At 35.9% G+C, this 22,805-nt stretch overlaps 1 protein-coding gene across 6 annotated transcripts in view; it reads left to right on the forward strand.

Moving 5' to 3' along the window:
• Nucleotides 1–22,805, forward strand: part of LOC150104542 (ankyrin repeat and SOCS box protein 8-like) — a 54,661-nt gene that overhangs the window by 12,947 nt on the left and 18,909 nt on the right. Inside the window, exons 2-3 of one of the 6 annotated variants that reach the window (XM_090395751.1) lie at nt 3,521–3,671; nt 22,352–22,491. The exons of 1 other annotated variant lie outside the window; for it this stretch is intronic. The gene's annotated coding sequence lies outside the window, so the exon portion shown is untranslated. Of the gene's footprint in view, nt 1–3,520; nt 3,672–4,992; nt 6,703–22,351; nt 22,492–22,805 lie in introns of those variants that run through there. 4 more of the 6 variants (XM_090395753.1, XM_090395749.1, XM_090395752.1 and 1 more) reach the window with 4 other exon arrangements.

Raw genomic sequence — 22,805 nt, forward strand, 5'->3', positions numbered from 1 at the left:
GGAAACTTCAATGGGATGCTGCATACTCTATGGGAGGAGTTATACTGGAGGAAGTAGGGGAGACAAGAGATCTGGGGTTGATGATTGATAGAAACCTGAAGTTTAGGGGACATATTGCAAAGGTGGTGAAGGTAACACAGAGGATTGCTGCTATTATGAGAAGGACACTGACCTGCAGAGATAAGAGGGTTATCATTCCGTTGTATAAGTCTCTGATCAGACCACACTTGGACTATTGTTCTCAGATTTGGTCCCCAGGATTTGAAGGGGATAAATTAACTGTGGAAAGGATACAAAGATGGTTTCAGGACTGTACAAGGATAGTTATGAGGATCGGCTGAGAGAATGTGGACTGCAGACTTTGGTGGATAGAAGAAGGAGAGGTGATATGATTGAGACTTTTAAACTGTTGAGAGGTGGTTACAGGGTTGACACTGGGGAGTTCTTTCGCTTGGTTGAACAGCGGGAAGGAGTGATGACAAGAGGCCATCCCTGGAAGTTACGAAAGGAAACTGTGAGCAAGAGGGTATGGAGTGGTTTCTTTGTGTGGAGGGTGGTTGAGCCGTGGAATGCATTGCCTGATGGAGTGGTGGGAGCGAGAACGGTCAGTGAGTTTAAAGAGTGGTATGATAGACTTTGTGTTTCTCGGGGGGGGGGGACCTCCCCTCGGTTAGTCTTGACAGACTTTATGTCTTAGGAAGGACCTCCCTCGATGAGTCTTTTGACTCCTTGGAGGCCTGAATAATAATAATAATAATAATAATGTGGAAATATGGGAATTACTTCAGGTGGCCATTCTACCAGGAGAGGCTTATAGATGTTAATCACTGTGAGATCTTCAATTTTGGCTATGATAGTGCGTATATTTTGATTAATATTTGCTGCTATTAAGTGGGCATTCTCTATATTATTGCGTACATAAGTTGCACAACCATGAGCTTGTGATGTGTAGAACCTAGTATATCGTACCCTGCAATTTTTCCTCTAGATTTCAATTGTTGTTCATTAGATGTGTATTGAATGACAGCGATGTCTATATCATTTTCTCAAAGGATTTTTGAGAGATATTGACTTTTAGCAAAGCTGATTCCTTCCATGTTGAGTTGGCAAATCCAGAAATTAGCAACTAGTTTTCTTTTCTTGTGGTCCTGAAAAGGACTGTTTGGTGATTGCATAGCTTGTAATTCCATGTGTCTATAGCCAGGAGATCGTTAAGATAAGTCTGGCTGCCAGTAGTCACTCATTCAGCATTACCCAGGGTGCACCACGGTAACTAAATAAATCTCTCATATAGATAAATCTCACCTCTGCAGGAAAAGTGACACAAGTCAGAGATCAGTTTTTCATTTGGAGCTTATAAGATTTATTTTTGTGAGATTATAGGTATTACAGTGATCCCTTGATTATCCCACTTTCAGATGAGCAAACCTTTAATTAACCAACCATTGAATGGGTCAGAATGTCATCTGAATTCTGGTATAGCACCATGTAATTGTGGCTTCACTTATCCAACCAGTAATTAATTCCCACACTTGTAGGTGGATAACTGAGGGATTATTATTTTTGTGTGTGTGTGTGTGTGTGTGTGTGTGTGTGTGTGTGTGTGTGTGTGTGTGTGTGTGTGTGTGTGTGTGTGTGTGTGTGTGTGTGTTTTATGATTTAATTCCTACTCAGCTTATACTGCACTGTACATTTAATTTATTTATTTTTTTATGTTATTTTATTTTTTTTTTTGAAATTCAGTCACTGATAATTCTTAAAACATTAATTGAATTCATTTCACATTTTGACTTGCTTGCTGTCAGGTGAGTATTTTCAAGTTTAAAATTATGCATTTTGGACTTATGAAAAAATTATTGGCTTTTTTGTTCTGTTGATGGGATTTCATCACAGAAACTCCAGTCAGATGAGGTTAAGAATTTTAGGAGAAATATGAGACAAAAGCAGATCCAGAAAACTATTTAAAAGCCTAATAAGGATTTGCTATTGTTATTGTATGGGAACCTCCCTGGGGTCCGAATACTCATTGTGAGAGACCTACACACTCATCCATATCTGTTGTACCTCTCCTTGAAAACTTTGACTCACAATAGACTGGCAGTCCATTCTGCTTCACCACTCTCCAAGTGAAAAATCAGTCCTTACACTCTTGTTAATTAACCATACTAATTTTCCAAGGACTACTACTTGTTCTGCCCCTCTGTGCAAGTGTTAAAATATTTCTTCCGTGTCAATCTCATAAAATGTATAATATCTTCTACTATTTGTTAAATCTCTCTCCTACCTTAAAATCAGGATCTGACAGTGGTTGAAGTCTTTGCTATGAAACATTCAAACATCACAGTTTACTGTGTTGAAAAGAATAGAAGATACTATTGAGTATAGATAAGAAAGTTGTTGTCAATTTTTTTAGTAGATCTTTGATGTTGCATGTATATCTGGACTATCACGCTTACTTTGCTGCCTGAATTTTTGGTTAAAATTAAGAAATGGTGAAGATTGGAGATCAAGATAATATTGAGACCATGTAATTTTAACTCTGAGCATATGTCATGGAAGTATGAATTATAGACTGTACTAAGCAGGCAGAAAAGAGACAGTATATGGACATGTTAACTGAATTTTATGTTAAAATTTTATTATAGTTATTGGGACTGAAAGAGCAAAAATTTTGCCTTACTAAATTGCTACATGAAATAACTAACTTTTAAATACTTCTTTCTTCTTCTTCAACTTTTTAGTTCTGTCCACTGCTGGATGAAGGTCTCACCCCATGGTTTTCCAGACCACTCAGTTTTCTGCCTCTCCCATCCATCTCACTCCTGCAACTTGTTCCAGTTCATCCCTCCACCTTCTTGGTCTTCCTCTTTGTCTTGCTCCATCCATTGGTCTCCAATCTGTTGTTTTTCTAATCCATCTCCTGTCGATGCATCTGGCAATATGGCCAGTCCATCTCTACTTAATCCGTTTAATGTATTTTACAACATCCATGACACCTGTTTGAGATCTTATTTTAAATACAGAGATAACAAAAATAGCAAAAAAATTATGGCACCTTTGGCAGTGAAAAGTATTGCTCCATCCATTGGTCTCCACTCTGTTGTTTTTATATTCCATCTCCCATCATTGCATTGCATCTGGCAATATGGCCAGCCCATCTCCACTTAACCCGCTTAATGTATTTTATGATATCCGTGACACCTGTTTTAGATCTTATTTTGAGATCCTATTTGAGATCTTATTTTAAATACAGAGATAACAAAAATAGCAAAAAATTATGACACCTTTGGCAGTGAAAAGCAGAGCATGACTTCTAACATGCACTGTATAACGTGCACTGTTACTCTTAATAGTAGCTGGGTGTTTAAAATAACTGATCATTTGACACTAATAATTCATATATAATAGTGATGCTCTTTAACTGTAATTTAATAAAGGAAACTAAAATTTCAAGTGAAATAGTTTTTTAAAAAAGTTAATTGTTATGAAAAAATACTAATCTGATCTCATTATGGTTTAGTGGAAGTAAGCCAGTACAAGGAATATGCACAAACCACACAAATAAGCAGACGATGTTAGACTAGAAACTTCATATCCTAAAAATGGTGTCCTCTGTGGCAACCTCGGCTGGTGGGTTGGCTATCTAAGGATTACTGTTTCCCAAATTTTAGGTAAGTTTTAAACAACCATATTTATCGAGGTTTGGCTGTTTTTCATTTCAGAAACTTTCATGTTTGTGTTTACTGTCTGGAAGCATAGTGTTTCCCTCCCTCCCCCCTTTCCCATTTGATTCTATATGCGGTATCTCAGTTATAGTCAGCTAGACCCCAACTGACCATAATTGTGGCAGCAGATATATTTGTTCTTCAAGATGGATGTTGACAGATCTTCCAGTTGGCCCATAATATGATAAGTTTCAAGAACGCAGAACCTTGTGTATACCATTGAACTAAAATGGGGGAGGGTTGGTCTTTAGAAGGATAGATAAAGGCAAGCTAGCTTCATTTTTGAGTTTGAATCAAAATGTTAAAATGATCAAAATGATCTTCATAGTGCAGAGATTATATTTCTTTAAAGTCACTTCATTATTCACCCATATCCTCATTCTCCTTTCTGACCCCTTAGCATTACTTAAAAATGTTTTTTATCCTTCCAGCATTACTGATTTTTTCAGGTTTGTCCATATGTAAACCAAGGATATAGCAATGGTTCCTCTCTTAGCCAACTTCTGTATTGGAGCATTTTGAAACACATGCTCTTGATACTGCCATTCTCAAACCTTCTAAGATACATTGATGAGTTTTCTATTTAGCTACATGGCTCAGTCACATCACTCATTCCTCCTCTATCTCAAAAGCCAGTGTTCCAGAATCCAGTTCACTATAGAAGGAAAGGAAAAAAAACAACAACAACAACAACAATTATCTGTCTTTGCAGACATTTAATCATGCATCTTTCTAACTACTGTCTCTCTTTTTGAATTTACAAAAAATCTATCCCACAAGTAGATTCACAAACTTTCATCATCATCTCCTCGCTATCAACAACATGGTATCATAAAACTTCTTGTTAACAGACCTACCAACTAGTGTTCTAACCAGACTTCTCTCACAGCAGAACTTTCCATTATTTTTCCTATCCAATGGCTATAGTGAAAAAAAAGCTTGCTGATTTCAGTGTTTCTTAAAAATGTTTGTTAATCTGCATGTTGAGAGAGAGATCACATCTTTCTCAACATACAGATTATAGTAATGCTATTACTATTCTCTTTATCCTCAGAACTCTGGCACCATATCTTTTCATTATTACCCTTGATTCCGACTTACAGGAAATTAGTATGTAATAACTTTCAGATTCAGCAGGACAAACCCACATAAGCAGTCTGTTTTGCAGATGATGTTGTATTGATTGATTCTAACATTCACACTGCCCAAAACTAGATAATTTAGGTAATAATGCAGTACTGATTGAATTGGCAGTAGTAGTAAAGCTAAAGTCCTAAAGAACAGAATAAAAGGAAATATTAGGCTAGATCACATTCTTGAAGAAGTAAATGATTTTCAGTACCTTAAGGGTTACTGAAAATCATTTATTCCCTACATTGATACTATACCTGACATAGTCTGTACAAATTCACCAGTCAAGCCATATTTACATATGGTGCCCAGACATGGAACATCACTATTCAGTGAGCAGGTAACATTGTCAATTGCTTTGGGACAAAATATCTTCAAATAATACTAGAACACACAAGGAAAGATCACATTCCTAACTATTGCCATTCTTGAAGAATGCTGGCAAAGATCCCTAACGCAAACAATTAAAAACAATCTGAGATGGTTGGGTCACCAACTTAGACATCCACTTTCGCCTATATTCAATCTCCTTGCTCTCTACAGGCCAACTAATGGACACATAGGAGGACCAAAGAAACAGTTTTGATAATACATAAGCAAACTTCTTTTTTGAAGATGAGGCTTACGAACTATTTGGCACAAAACAAAGCAACTTGGTTCACATTTATCTAATAGACTTTAACTCGTAGTTTTTGCTATATGAATATGTTGATATTTTGAGAACCTGTGTAGCTCAGTGGATGTGGCATTTGCACACCACAGCGCTTGGCCACACGAAGGAAGACTTGGTTTCGAGTCTAGTCGGCGACTAGAGGAAATTTTTCTAAGCCTTTTTTCGACCGGTTCCCGAGTTAGTCGATCTCTGGCACGGGCAAGTGGGTTTTTCGTCCCGTAAACTCAAGAAAATCGACCGTAGAACCCACATTATTTCAGACATTAAATATATTGTGTTAGGGACCATGAGATGACAGCACATTTGTGCCGTTTCTCTTCACTGCGTACCGCTTAATTAGTGATAGCCTTGGGCCATCTATCTCTGATTGGTACCAGTGGAGATTGAACTGCCCCCTCAGTCTCCAAAAGTTAGATAGGGCTAAGTGGCCTCGCCTACTCCCATATACGGGAATAAAAAGGCGTTAGCTGATTTTTTTTTTTTTTTTGATTTTGGTTTATAATTTCCTGTTCATGTATGAATAAATGATGATAATGATATCCAAGGATATTTCAGAGAAAATAGCTAGAACTTTAAAGAAATGTAATCTCTACAATGTGTTTAAACCCCATATTGAAGCTAGCTAACCCTCATTCGTGCTCATGAAGACCAACTCCCTTTGTCCACAATACAAGTTGCAAGAACAAGTAACGTTGTATATGCCTGAAAACTGGAGGATCTGCCAAAATCCATCTTTTGAACATAAAATACAGTATATTTGCCACCATAGTTTGGCTGTGCCTTGGACACGTTCCACAGAATCAAACAGGGAGGAAAAAAAATGCTGCTTTTCACCACAATAAATGCAAACATGAAATTTTTTTTTTTTGAATCAGCAGCAGATTCAAAAAATCAACCCAAATCTCAATAAATATGATTTTATGAAACTTCCCGTAATTTCCAAATCAGTAGTTCTTAGGTCTCCTACCCAACCGTAGAGTAGTGCCCGTAGAGAATACTTCTCTTAGGACAGGACTTCTAGTTTAACATTTTTCACTTATTTTTATGGTTTGTGTTATTACAGTTCTTATATTGTATCATAGATCATGATTCTCTGACAAATGAAATATTGGAACTAGTGTACCTTTTGTTAAATTGAGTCCTTGTGCTGTTTTCGTTCCTTTAAATCAGAATGTAAGCTTAAGTTGGTATTTAAATACATGTCTAATCTGATCAGTATAAAGCCTAACCAAATATATTTTAACTTAGTCTATTCAGCCCAACCTAACTATTCTAATTTTTGCTTGGATAATTAATAACCAGGTTTTAACTTGTATACATTTTTATTTCCTAGATGTATTTCCTTGACATGTTCAGTGTCTATATGGCTAACAGCATTTAGACTGCCAACATTTTCCATAAGTTAAATTACTATCAATCCAAGTTTCATCTAGATACACAATCGGCCTTTTCTCCTCCCTGAAACGTCTTATTGCTCTCAAATACTGCGTTCTAGATAAAACAATGTCACTTTGCTCCATGAAAAGTTTCCTTTTATTCTGGGACTTTTTAAAACAAAATCCGATTTCATGAAGTATTTTCCTTAAAGTTTCTCTTTTCCAAGGAAAATTAATTTTTTCTTGATGCACAGAAATCAATTTCGGAACAGTTGGCACTCTTTTCTCGACCACGTAAAATTCGTGAATAGTTCTTCTTATAACGTCTACATCAAAATCATTCAAAGCTATGGTTTTGATGGTTTTCTTTACTCTGGTGCTTTTTTTTTTTTTAGGAAATTTAAATTTTGGCTTACCTTCACCTTTTGATTCCCTACAAATTCTTTTAACAGTCGACCCCGATATGCTCACAATTGCACTTGCACGTTTTATGACTTGAGAAAAGGGAACAAGGAGACGATTCTTTTTCGCAGAATGTCAGCACATTATTCAATGTTCTTTTGCAAGAGCTACTGAAACGTTTAACAACAGAACTTGTTGACTGTACTGGATCCATCATACAAATTAATAATAAAAAAAAATGCAAAAAAGTGACAACAAAAATGAAGCTAGTACTAGTACAGTGACAGACAAGAAAGCACATGATTTCGCATGTTGGCAACCAATTTGTACATCCTTCATTTCTTTCTCCCCTTCAGCATGAAATCGACTATTCTTGGCAAAATGCCAAGGAGAGATCTACAAATGGTGGGCGAACTATATGCATACAGTGCTTTTGTGATTCATTTCTTTGTTATCACAGGATGGCTCATTAGAAGATTAGATATGTTAGAAATTAAAGATACTTAATTTTTATTTTTTTAGTAGCCATTTTGGAGGAACTGATTAAATAGTATTTGAAGTTCTTGTTTTTAATTGATTTCATCATTTTTAGTATGTTTAAAGCTCTATTTTTCAAGGTTTTGATTGACCTAATTTTTGATGAGGGGGGGGGGGGAATGAACAAGCTTGCTTGTAGGTACCTTCATGTGTAGGTTTCTTTCCTATAGACTTCTAATGATAATCCTCCAGCAGTGGTTTTCCTGACAAGGATATGATAGGGAATGGGAATTTTCGATTTTTTTCTACTTGTAATGTGAATTTTATTTTCAGATGTTGATTATTCACAAACCATCATTTTAGTGGTTTCTGTAGTAGAGAATTCTGAGTAATGGAAACATGGAATGGAGAGAAGATGCAAGAAATAAGAAAAATCTCATTGACAGTGTTATAGTTGATAGTGATATTTTCTCACTGGTTCAGGACACAAGTATACAGAGGATTTTAAATAGCAAGTAATAGCAATTTAGTTTGGAGAAAGTGAAATTGAATTTCATATTGAAAAAAAGAGTATGTAAGAAAGTTTAAAAAAAAACGAATCATGGTTGAGCAGCTTTCAGATGTGAATTGTAGACTGAAATACACAAACATCATCGAAGAAAAATGAAAGAGTTTGAAAACAAGAACCAAACCTTGGAAATTCGATGGCAAATCCTGAAGAAAACATGCTAGAGAGACAAATGGTGAGATTGTGTATAAGAATAGAAATTGTGTATAAGGTGACATGACAACTGAAGATAAAGATATTCTACATGTCCGTAGTTATTATTTTAAAAGACTACTAAATGAAACAAGCAGTGTCAGCACAGTGGCAGAAAACTCTCAATAGGAATGCAGTCAGGAATACATATCCATACTTGAAGTAGAAAAAGCCTTCAAAAGCCTGAAATGTGGAAGGCAGCTAGAGTAGATGGTATTCACCCAGAAATGCTCAAGTATGGAGTTATAAAAGTCTTACAGTGGCTGCACTGCATAGTTCAGAAGGCCTGGTCAGAGGGTCGAATTCCTGATGATTGGAGCAGAGCTGTTATAGTGCTCATCTCTAAAAGGGAAATAAAACTGAATACGAGACTTACAGAGGTATTTCATTACTAAATGTTCCTGATAAAATTTATGCAAGTATACTTGAGGAACTGTTATGGAAAAATTGTGGAAAGGAAGCTCGGTGAAGAACAAGCCAGATTCAGGCTAAATAGAGGTTGGCAGAATCAGATTTTCACTTGGACATTTTTATAAGACAGATAGTTGAGAAATCTTGAGAATATAAACAAGGATTTGTATTTAAGTTTTGTTGAATCTGGAAAAGACATATGACAAGGTGCCAAAAGGAAAGGTCTTCAAAACGCTATAGTTATATAGTGTAAATGGGACATTATATTAACAGTATAATGGGACATTATACAGGTATCACTTGCTTAACACGGCAAAATTAATTGCGACAATCCCTTGATATACGCGGCAAGAGTTTTGATTAACGCACCTTTAACCCTGCAGAGCTCACAGCTGATTTGACAGATACATGAAAAATGTTTAATATAAATATTCTTACACAATTCAGTGTATAGCTTGGAGATCATGAGTATCTGTGCATTCATATGTTATGAGTGATATTCCGCACTGTTTTTTGCTGTCAGTTTGGTTTAACACATGTTATGTAAAGGTTTGTGATATTTGACAATAAATTGTATCTGAGAGATACCGTGACCTCCGATATGAGTATAGTATGTTTTTTTTTTTTTATATTTTTATTCTTTGTTCAATAATTTTTAGATTGTAACTGAAAATAAATAAACCATCATGTATTACTGAAATAGAGAACCAAAGGCTTATTTATCATACATGTCCTGTAGGAGATGTGCTTTACATTATGGAAAATACTAAGGAAAGTGATCTGGAGCTTACTACGAATTGCCCATAAGGTTGCTTATGCTTGCATCCGCCAAAACTTTTAGTTTTTATATATTCGGTACGAAATTATTGTAGTTTCTATATTCAGCTATAAAATAATGTTGGATTCAATATCCACTTAATTTGTACCATCATGTATTATATTTGCAGTGTTTTTTCTTTGTTTTATTGCTTATTTGCTGAGGTCTGGAGAGTCATTTTGCTTGTTATCATAGAATTTATGGCAATAATAAAAAAATTAAAACTGTTCAAACGACTCTTGATAACTTCTTTTGATAAAAAAAAAAAAAAATTGCAGTAAATAATGTTGGTACAAGCATTTATTAAACATTTAATTTGTATTCATTTTTTATCTTTCCTAAAAGAGTACCATAAAAAACGAATTATGAATACAGTAATCGATCATGGACGAATTGTAATTTTTACTATTGATTATTAGATTTGATTAATGCGATTTTGTTATATGCAGTAACATCTAGGGATTAATTAACCGCGTTAATTGAGGGATACCTGTATTAATGTCCCAATATTAACAATAATGGTGACATAAAAATCCCAAGAATTTGGATGGCACACATTCAGCCCACTTAGTTTCCAGAAAACCCTGACTTGAGGACACTAAGCAATTTTTCAGCTTTTATTGGCTACTATCCATACCAGTTGGTTGTAATTTATATGTGTACTTATATAAATAATTTTTTTAAATTTATTTATTATTTTTTTCCTTTTTGTAAACATGTTGCTCTCCAGCTTAATTTAATTTTATAACCTAATAGATAATAATAATAATAGGACTCTAGCCTTGTTGTAGTAAGGTTTTTTTTTTTTCACCAGAGGTCGGGCAAATAGTTGTAATGGTTGGTCAGTAACTTTAGCATGGCATGTAGATTGTAGTGCAGATTGTTTCTTTGTATATATATGTGTATACTCTAGACGATGACCTTATCGTGAAGGTTGAAACATTGAGTGTTTATTTTGGTTTATATTAAAATAAACTTTTACTCTAACGTGGTAATTGTTTCCATAATTTTCATAACTGAACATTATATTAATCAATACATAGTCTCTATTTAAGCTATAAGTCAGCATTTAGACTTAGAGGAGGTACAGAAAGATGGTTTGAAGTAAAATCAGGTGTGCAACTAGGTGCACATTATCTCCACTGTTATTCATTATCTGTACAGATCACATTATGAAGGAAAGTGGTATTCATGTTATAATTCTAAATAATTCCAGTACAAGTCTGCAAGATTCCCTGACTAAATTGAATAACTCTTGTAAGAAATTTGGTATGAAAATCAGCAATAAAAAGACAAAGAAAATGAAAATAGGCAGAAACATTGAAAACATTAACTGCCTGAGTGGTGAACCTATAGGGAAAAAAAAACATTTCAGCTATTTAGGCACAAATTTTAGTGAAAATGGTAAATTAAATATGGAAATAGACAACAGAATTAGTAAAGCTGGTATGATAGCAAGTCAGCTGAATAAATTTATATGGAATAAGAAAGAAACTAGTCAAAACACTAGATTAGCTATATGCAAGATGGCGTTCAAAGCAATTTTAACTTATGTATCTGAGATCTGGGTTAGAAATAAAACACTTGATCAAAGACTGGAGACCACTGATATGAGTGTCCCGAGAAAGATTAGTAGAGTGAACAGATGGCATCAATGGCAGTATCGCATTAAAAATTATCATGTTAGGAAAGAACTTGCCATTGTTAACATTCAGGAATGTGTTAGTAGAGCCAATCTCGGGTGATAAAGTCACTTAAACAGAATGTGAGAGGAAAGATTAGTAAAACAGTTGTTTTTTTTTTGTCAGGTTAGCAGGGAAAAGACCCAGAGGAAAACCAAGATGTAGATGAATTGATAGAGTAAAATGTGCCTTAAAAGACAGAAATATATAAGATCTGATAATATTGGAATCTTAACAGATAACAGATTAATTTGGAGGAAAATTATAATAAATTTAGTTTAATCCTTTATTCAAGTGTGAGCAAACAAAGTTTGCGCCTGAAAGTATCTTCAGAACTGGGGTAAGGTGGTACAACACTGGGCAACTCGTTGCAAAGGTGGAGCAAGATAACAGCACTCCTATCTCAGTATCTCCCATAATGTGAATCACATCTTGCGAATATGTATAATGTTATGCATTAAGGGAAGGGCCACTACCCAGACTAGTTTCGACCTTTATTGAGGTCGAATGGGAGTTCATGTCTCTTCGGTTGGAGCCAGGCCCAAGTGGAGATACCAGGCAGAAGCATTAGCAAGGTCATCTCTTCCTATAGGAGTTGCCAAAAGGTGTGCCACCTTTTTATTAAATTACTCTGGATTTAGAGAAAGATGTTGAAAGTTTTTTTTTTTTACTTGGTTAGACTATAATAAATTTAGTTTAATCCTTTATCCAAGTGTGAGAACAAAGTTTGCGCCTGAAAGTATCTTCAGGACTGGGGTAAGGTGGTAACACCGTGCAACTCGTTGCAAAGGTGGAGCAAGCTAACATCACTCCTATCTCAGTATCTTCCATAATGCAAAACACATCTCCTTGTGGATATGTATAATGTTATGCATTAAGGGAAGGGCCGCTACCCAGACTAGTTTCAACCTTTATTGAGGTCTCTTCATGTGTTTTGCATTATGGGAGATACTGAGATAGGAGTGATGTTAGCTTGCTCCACCTTTGCAACGAGTTGCCCGGTGTTGTACCACCTTACCCTAGTCCTGAAGATACTTTCGGGTGCAAACTTTGTTTGCTCACACTTGGATAAAGGATTAACCACCTTACCGGCCATTATGGATCAAATACGCATCCTCATACGCTTCATATCTATCACATATTTCAATGTAATATAAAAGGTATTAAAATTTTAATGTGCGCTTCATATCCATGATAATTTTGACGTCTTGGCCAGTAGCATGGTTAAACTAAATTTATTATAGTCTAACCAAGGGAAAAATAAACTTGGAGGAAATTTGTTGATTGAAAGTTAGTAATGGTGTAAATTTTTCATGTAAGTACCATCATAATTATCCTGTACCCCCCCCCCCTCTTTAGGGGGTACATATCAGGAATTTGGTGATGATGGTGATGGTTATTCACAAAATATACAAAAGTTTCCAAATGATAAAGATGTCATCAATATATCTCCACCTTACATGTGTTTTAAGGTCACTGTGCCATTACTGATTCTTCAGATTTTTTTCATGTATAAGTTGGAAATCAGAGGTGAGCGAGATGAGCTCTTTCACGACCACATATTTTGTTGTAAAATTTTCCTTTCCAAGTAAAGAGAATGAAAATTTGAGGCAGTGATGGAAGACGTGATGTCCACTGGAAATAAGTTTCAGGTATATGTATTAATTCTTCCACCGAGATGTTGGTAAATAACAAAACTACATCTAATCTAGCTAATATATCTGATGGGGAATTTTAAATCTTTGAAAGATTCTCAACAAAATGCATTGAGTTTTTCAAGTAGAGGTTTGTATTTGCGATATGAGGCTTGAGGAAGTTAGATAAATGTTAAGAGTAAGATATGTTGGACAGCTTCTGACATCAAAGAATGATCTGATGTTGAAAACAATCATCATCAGATTTCTGACATGTATCTTCAAAGGGTGTCAGGATATGATAGTACTACATGAAAAATTTACATCACTACTAACTTCCTGTCTATAATTTCCTCCAAATCAATCTGTTGCCTGTCAAGACTCTAACATTGTCAGATCTTATATTTCCATCTTCTAAGGCACTTTTTACTGTATCAATCCTCTTGGTCTTCCTCTGTCTTTTTCCTGCCATCCTAGCAGAGAACACTTGTTTTGCTAATCTTTCCTCTCCCATTCGGTTTAAGTGCCCATACCACCTGAGATTAGCTCTGCTAACACATTCTTGAATGCTAACAGTGTCAATTCTTTGCTAATATCCTCGTTTGAATGTGATAATGCCATTGATGCCATCTGTTCTTATCCTTAATCTTTCTCAGGACTCTGATATCTGCGGTCTCTAGTCTCTGGTCAAGTTTTTCACTTCTAACCCAGTTCTCAGATTCATAAGTTAAAATTGGTTTGAACACTGTCTTGTGTAATGCTAATTTAGTGTTTTGACTAATTTCCCTCTTATTTCATATAAATTTATTCAATTGACTTCCTGCCATGCCAGCTTTGTTGATTCTGTTGTCTATTTCCATATTTAATTTACCATCTTCATTAAAAGTCGTGCCTGAGTAGCTGAAATGTTTTACTTGTTCAGCCAAAGATTCTCATTCACAATGCAGTTGATATTTTCAATGCTTCTGCCTATTTTCATTGTCTTTGACTTGTTATTGCTGATCTTCCTACCATATCTATTATAACAGTTATTCAATTTAGTCAGGGAATCTTGCAGACTTGTCTTTCCTCTCCTGTTCTGTTTAAGTGACCATACCACCTGAGATTAGCTTTCCTAACACATTCCTGGATGCTAACAATGTTCTTTCCTAATATTTTCATTTGTAGTGGATTTATTTAGAAGTATAACATCATCCGCATAAAGCAAAGAACTGACATTAACATCTCCAATTTTGATATCATGTTTAAAACCACTTTCTTTCATAATGTGATCCATATAGATAATGAATAACAGATGAGATAATGTACTTCCTTGTCTCACACCAGATTTAACATTAAACCATCTTCCTGTACTTAAATTCTAACTGCCGACTTACAACTCAAATACAGACTAAGTATTGCTTGATATAATGCCCCATTGACACCATATAACTGTAGCGTATTGAATAGCTTCTCTCTTGGCACCTTGTCATATACCTTTTCCAAATCAACAAAGCTTAAATATAGATCTTTGTTATATTCCCATGCTTTGTCAACTATTCAACTATTCATATAAATTTCATTTAGCAATTTTTCAAAGTCATTTAAGTATAAAGAGCTAATAAGCTTCATTTCGGCAACGAAAACATTACTTAAATTAAGGGGATATTAAATCCCACATAGTTTTAAAACCGAATAAGAAACTCAAAGATTGGAATCAGAGAGTTTCTTGCTGAATATAGTAAACTATAAAGCATCGGCAACACTAGCGTTAGCCAATGCAAGTGATCCTAGTACGTAGTACAATACCAGGGCAACTCGTTGCAAAGGTGGGAGAAGTTCAGATCGCTATTCTTAGGTATTTTCCATAATGTAAAAACACATTTCCTAGGAAATGTATGCTGTTATTACATTATGGAGGGAGGTCACTACCCAGACCGGTTTCAGCCGTACATAAGTACATCCGTACAGAGTACATAAGTTCTTTTCGCTATACACTTTGGTATTAGGTCTAGCTACTCACTGATGAAGTCTCAAAAAAGGCTGAAACCGGTCTGGGTAGTGACCTCCCTCCATAATGTAATAACAGCATACATTTCCTAGGAAATGTGTTTTTACATTATGGAAAATACCTAAGAATAGTGATCTGAACTTCTCCCACCTTTGCAACGAGTTGCCCTGGTATTGTACTACGTACTAGGATCACTTGCATTGGCTAACGCTAGTGTTGCCGATGCTTTATAGTTTACTATATTCGGCAAGAAACTCTCTGATTCCAATCTTTGAGTTTCTTATTCGGTTTTAAAACTATGTGGGATTTAATATCCCCTTAATTTAAGTAATGTTTTCATTGCCGAAATGAAGCTTATTAGCTCTTTATACTTAAGTAACTTAATGGTTGCACCTGTTTGGAAAACTCGTTCGCAGAGTACATAAGTTCTTTTCGCTATACACTTTGGTATTAGGTCTAGCTACTCACTGATGAAGCCTCAAAAAAGGCTGAAACCGGTCTGGTCTGGGTAGTGACCTCCCTCCATAATGTAATAACAGCATACATTTCCTAGGAAATGTGTTTTTACATTATGGAAAATACCTAAGAATAGCGATCTGAACTTCTTCCACCTTTGCAACGAGTTGCCCTGGTATTGTACTACGTACTAGGATCACTTGCATTGGCTAACGCTAGTGTCGCCGATACTTTATAGTTGACTATATTCGGCAAGAAACTCTCTGATTCCAATCTTTGAGTTTCTTATTCGGTTTTAAAACTATGTGGGATTTAATACCCCCTTAATTTAAGTAATTTCAAAGTCATTACTCCGTACTTCAAGGATATCTTTTTCTCCAGTTTTCATGTCACCTTTATCATCTCTGATTCTTTCCACTGCACGCTTTCCTCTATTTCTTAGCTTCTTCAACAACCTCTAGAATATCTTGCCACTTCTTGATATTTATTTCTATGTTCTTACCAAAGTCTTCCCATGACTTTTGTTTAGCTAGTTTTACACAGTGTTTAGCTTTCTTACATTTGTGTCTGTATTCTCTAAGGGCACAAGCTGACTTATTTTCCCTCGCTGCCTCTTTAACTTCCTGTGTCCACCACATTCCGATTTCTGATTTTTCTATCCTTGCAGACGACCTCATCACTTGCCTCTCTGGCTGAATCAATCAACGTTTTCTTCAGGGCTATACCACTGAATTTCTGAGGTTTTTTTTCCTTTTTACAAACTCTTTTCTTCTTGAATAATGTTTGTGTATTTCAGTCTACAGTTCACATCTGAGAGCTGCTCAACTTTTATTCACTTTAAAACTTTCTTACATGTTCTTCTTTTCAATATGAAATTCAATTTTATCCTGCTCGAGACTAAATGGCGATCACTTCCAATTTTAAATCCTCTGTACACTCTAGTGTCCTGCACCAGAGAGAAAACATCACTATCAATGATAACATAGTCAGTGAGACTTTTCTTATTCCTTGCCTCTTCTCTCCATGTGAATGTGCACATTTTTATGTTGGAACATGGTGTTAGTAATAACCAATCCATGTCCTGAGCATAAATCAAAACATTTATTTGCCATTATTATTAGCTTTGCTCTTTTCTCCAAATTTTCCCAAAACGTTTTTGTATGTCTGACAATCATTTTCTACTCAGCTATTTAGATCCCCAACAAGGACCAACTTTTCATTTTTCAATGTGTCTGTTGCTTTCTCTAAAGCCTCGAAAAATCCTCCACTTCTTTAGAGAACCTTCTCTGGGAACATAGGCACAAATAAGTCTCATTGTACATTTCTCCATTCTAATATTTACCCACATCACTCTACTTGATATTTCTTGCCATTCAAGAAGAGTAGCCTTGTATTTAGTGTTTAATATGAGGCTAATCATATGTTGAAAACAAGATCAAAGAAAAAAAGCAGACTCATAGAGCACATCTTCAAACAATATCACACTGTTAATTGCAAGCATCTTCCATGCTCTCTTAGAAAAGAATTACAGGGAGTCCTCTGAGGTGATTCGCTCATCAAAAGGCACACTAAATTGAAACCACAGAATGATACTTCAAGATATTTGGAAGTCATTAATTACTAAGTGTAACAGTGAAGACCTCTCCTATGCCAGCGCTCACATAGAGTCTATACAACAGTGTAGAGATTGCATAACATGCCTCATGATACCTGTGATTATACTATCATTCTAGTCTTTTCAATTTATAGATATTAGTGGATGTTGGAAAATGTTTATTTTTTTTGTCAAGATTTTACTTATGTTAAGCAACCTTTTGAAGATGCTGTTATACAGCAAAATATGTAGTGGAAATACATCTAGGAAATAAATAGAAAAGCATATGCAATTAAAACAAGATTATTTAAGAAATATACTTCTAGTGAATCACATACAAATGTATTGCCTTGACAAGGAGACCAATGCCTTTTATTTTATTTTATTTTTCCTCACCTGAAGCTGTGCCAGCTGTAATCTTCAAGTGATCAGAAATACAGATACTACACTAGTACCCCAAATTGTGGAAACCTTTTGGGAAAAGTGTATTTTTGAGGTTTGATGGCTCATAACACCACTTTTTTTTTTTGGTGTAATACCATAAAATTATATATCAATGGAAAGATAATTTAATCAAGAATGTAATACAATAACTTTTATGAAGGATTTTTTATCAGAACAGCAGTTATAAAGAAGAAAAGTGAAACACTTAGAAAAAATGAGATATACAAAAATTCTCACAATGTGAGTTAATACTTAGTTGGGTAACCTTTAGCGTTAATTAAGGCCATACAATGCCTTCCTATGGAGTGAACCAAGTTTTTTAGTTCTGCAGCTGTTATAATGTGAAACCAAGATTGAATTATTACTTCTAATAATTGGGTTTTATTGGTGGGTTGCTTCTGACTAACAAGTTTCTTTAGTCGGCTCCATAAATTTTCGATTGGGTTAAGGTCTGGGCTATTTCCAGGCCATTCCAGCAGTGGAATATAATTATCTTGAAACCACTTTTTGCACACAGCAGCAACATGACATGGAGTTGAATCCTGTTGAAATATAAATGCTTCAATATCTTGGAAAAGATCACGTGTGGAAGGCTTCAGTTTTGGCTCAAGTATTTCATTTATGTATTTTTGGGCATTTATATTCCCATTAATCAACAAATTCTGCCCGCACCTTTTGATGTCATACAGCCCTAGATCATAACACTAAGTGGATGTTTCACGGTAGGTAATGCAATCAGGATGCAAATCTTCTCCAGTTATTCTCCTTACGTATTTTATGCCATTACTACCAAACAGGGAGATTTTGGTCTCATCATTCCAAATAACACTGTCCCATTGTTCTGCTGTCCAGTTAATATGGGTTTTAGCCCAGTTTAATCTTTTCAGAGAGATAAAAATGGCTTTTTTCATGGAATTCTAGCATTTAGACCAAATTCCTGCAGTCTGCACCGAACAGTCCTTGCTCAACTTCACATTGTATTGTGCCATTTCATCTTGTATACACCCAGATGATTTTCTTCTGTCACATAGGCACAGTCTCTCAATTCTTCTATCATCACTTGCTGTCGTGCACCTTTTCCTGCCTTTACCAGTCTGGTTTTGTAGTGACTGAGTCTCTTTATACCTCTTCAAAAATTTAGAAATGCCACCTTTGGTTAAGTTTCCACCAATTTTCTTCTAATTTCTTCATAACTGTAGCCTTGTTCACTTAATAGTACTATTTTACATCGCTTTCTGGGTGACCAGTCAACTCTTTGCGCCATTTCTTTAATTTTATTACACTTTACACTCACTAAATGAAAGAACACAAAAAAACCCAACCAATTTAATAGCAATCGCATAACACACTGACAAATGTCCTCCTCTCAGCTCCAATACATGACATCAATAGCTGAATCCTACTGTGACTTTATTCGCTCATTGCCAAAACAAGATGACACTTGATTGGCTCTCTAAACACTCATGCTCATTGGTTACATTCAAATGAAGGAAAGCTACGTGTGGAGAGGCTTAAGTGCTGTGAGGACATCATGTTGGAGGCTTAATGGATATTTTTACAACACTTAAAAAGAATTAAAATAGACTTTAATGCTTCCTATATTTCGTCCTAGTCACTAGGACATCTACGGGGATTACAAAAAAATTAATGTAACATATGCACAAATAACAAACAATACTAAGCCCAACCACGTGGGTGACACTAAAGTCCTATCTAGGTAGAGCGCCCTCTAAGGGCAGTAGTAGGTGGCCTGGAATGTAAGGTGGGAACTCTGGTGATGAGTGTTTCCCAAATCTTCGGAAGCTTAATGCACCCATATTTATTGAGATTTGGTTGGTTTTTGAGAGCTGCTGCTGCTTCTAAGAAAAGTCTCTCTTTCTTGAATTTGTTGTGGTGGAGCATGGTGGTTTTCTTCCATGATACTCTGTGGGTGGTGTCCAAAACATGGTCAGCCAAGCCTGAATGGCCATAGTTGTGTTTGACAATGTAAGACTTGTGTTCCTCTAGATGGATGGATGCTGATCTGCCTGTCTGTCCAAAGTACACCAGCTTACAGGAACAGGGTACTTTGTAAACTCCAGGCAGAGAGAGAGGAGGGAGCTGATCTTTCGTAGAACGGAAAGGGTAGCCAGTTTGCGGTGGAGCTTGTATGCTGTGTGTAGATTGTATTGTTTTAGTATCTTGGCTATTTTTTCAGATGTGCCACGGATGTAGGGTATGGTGATGGCATTTTTAAAATCTTGTTGACGAGAAGGAAGGGGAATGGGGGAGGAGTTGATTATTTTTTTTTTGATACTGTGATCGCTGTAGCCATTGGAGAGGAAAGTGCTGTGTATGTGGTTAAGCTCATTAGTGAGGGCGGTTCCACTTGAACAAAGATTGTGGGCTCTCTTGGTAAGAGTTTTAATAATGCCATATTGTTGAGAGGGGTGATGGTGGGAGAGTTTGTGAATGTATCTGCCTGTCTGTGTGGGTTTTCTGTATACGGTGAAGGTAAGTGTATCATTAGGCAGGCGTGAGACTAAGGTGTCTAGGAAGGGTAAACAATTGTTCTTTTCCTTTTCCATAGTGAACTGGATTCTTGGATGTAGACTATTGAGATGACTGAGGAAGGAGTCTAACGTGTCTGGGCCATGAGGCCAAATAGAGAACACATCATCTACATATCTTAACCAGATAGAAGGTTTGAGTGGGGCTGAGTCTATGGCTCGTTTTTCGAAATCTTCCATATAGAAATTGGCAAGGGGGGGTGAGAGGGGGGAACCCATGGCAGTTCCTTCTATCTGCTTGTAGATTTTGTTGTTCCAAGAGAAATATCCAGAGTTAATGGCAAAGGAAAAGAGATCTAAGATGTCAGAGGGAAAAACCTTTTCTAAAAGAGATAAGGTGTCAATTAAGGGAATATTGGTAAACAAAGAGGAGATATCAAAGCTTACCAATATGTCTGTCTTCTTCAAGGTTAAATTTTCTGTGAGGGCTTTAAAGTGGGTCGAGTTTTTTTATATAGGAAGGGGACCTTCCGGTGAGGGGGATCAGAGAGTTGGTCAGCTGTTTAGATAGTCTATAGCAAGGTGCATTGGTAGCATCTACTATAGGCCTGAGTGGGGAGTTGGGTTTGTGGATTTTTGGTAAACCGTATATTCGGGGGGGACGGGAGCGGAAAGGTTTAAGTTTTTTCGTGACATCTGGGGCCAGGAAGATACTTTTTTGAGTAAAATTTTAAGTTTCTTAACTTGTGTTTTTGTGGGGTCGTGTTCTGGACACCACCCACAGAGTATCATGGAAGAAAACTACCATGCTCCACCACAGCAAATTCAAGAAAGAGAGACTTTTCTTAAAAGCAGCAGTAGCTCTCAAAAACCAACCAAATCTCAATAAATATGGGTGCATTAAGCTTCCGAAGATTTGGGAAACGCTCATCACCAGAGTTCCCACCTTACATTCCAGGCCACCTACTACTGCCCTTAGAGGGCGCTCTACCTAGATAGGACTTTAGTGTCACCCACGTGGTTGGGCTTAGTATTGTTTGTTATTTGTGCATATGTTACATTAATTTTTTTGTAATCCCCGTAGATGTCCTAGTGACTAGGACGAAATATAGGAAGCATTAAAGTCTATTTTAATTCTTTTTAAGTGTTGTAAAAATATCCATTAAGCCTCCAACATGAAGGAAAGCTACTTGATATCAACCTAAGCAAGTTGTGCTTTTTTTTTCTGGTTATTTGGCTATAACATAGAATACAGATAATTGAACAAACTTTGTTGCATTACATTCTTGATTAAATTATCTTTCCATTGATATATAATTTTATGGTATTACACCAAAAAAAAAAAAAAGTGGTGTTATGAGCCATCAAACCTCAGAAATACACTTTTTCCAAAAAGTTTCCACAATTTTGGCCACTAGTGTATATGCATTCACATAACAGCATTTCATTGATCAAATAAGAAAGAAAAAGCCAAACATATGGTCAGTCCTTGAAGATTGTAAGAGAAATTATTATTATTGCATGACACCTCTAGGGAGTCCAAAGACTCATTGAGGGAGGGCACCTAATCTACAATTCTGTCTCCATCAACTACAAGAATCGCAACTTTCATCTGCACCAATGCCATGGACTGCCCACCACCACCACTAGTATTTACACAGACAATCACAAATATCCATACCCACAGCGGGATTTGAACCTGCATCCTTTTGGCTGGAGAGCAGATACGCTAACCACTCAGCCAATCAGGCCGGCATGTGTAATATTATACATGCAAGTACATGTTTAATATCTATTATATGTGTTCCATCTCGGTCATTGGTCTCATTATATTTTGAGGACTGCAGGCCAATCTGTTGTCATAGCAATCTATGAAATGCTTTCATGAAATCCAAATTATTCACTTTATTAATTTGCCACATTTGTCACTTAAAATACACGTAAATGCTTAAACTCTCTTTCACAAAAGCATGTTCATTCGCACAGAGAATCCACTGCTCATCAACTTAACCCTATATATCTACTTTAACCACAGCTGTGTATATAGTCTGTAATTGGAAACCTCTGTCTTTGCTTCATTCTTGATATTATAAGAATTATAAAATGATATTAAAAATCTTTCTTTTTTTTTTTTTTTTCATTTTAATGAAATTACATTGTCTGATCTTTGTTTTTTATATGAGTCATAAAATTACTGTTTTAAACAGTAAGAGGGACCACTGTAGTAGTTGTGTAATTTTTGAGGGAAGAGAAGTCTGAAAAATATAATTGTTTAACATCTCTTTACAAGACACAGATACATAAGGACAGTTACATATGGCAACACTGTTAGAATGAGAAGTGGAAATGTGGAAGGAATATGCTGCTTTCAAATGGATGTGCGCAGGGGATTTATTTGAAAATTCCACCCTCCCACAGCAAATGAAAAAGGTAAGGTGGTCGGTGAGCTGTGTGCAAATTTTATAGGTATGAGGATTAATCTAAAAACATAGGTGTTGATGGTTATTCATGACTTATTTTTAATGGTATTAACAACACCAAACACACTATTTTATAAAAAAGATGTTTTATAAACTTGCCTATATTTCATCATCATAAACCATGGGCTCACTGCCCATTGGTGTCCGATGCCTCCTTCACTATCTTCTTCCACCTTTCTTTGTCCAGTGCACAGTGCTGCATTTTTTGTTAACCACACCATTCTACACCAGCCATTTATGTCATCTATCCATTCTCTGTATGGT

The sequence above is a fragment of the Typopeltis vanoorti genome, chromosome 7, assembly GCF_054136105.1.
Source record: "Typopeltis vanoorti isolate ZY-2024b chromosome 7, IOZ_Tvanoo_1.0, whole genome shotgun sequence".
NCBI lineage: Eukaryota > Metazoa > Arthropoda > Arachnida > Uropygi > Thelyphonidae > Typopeltis > Typopeltis vanoorti.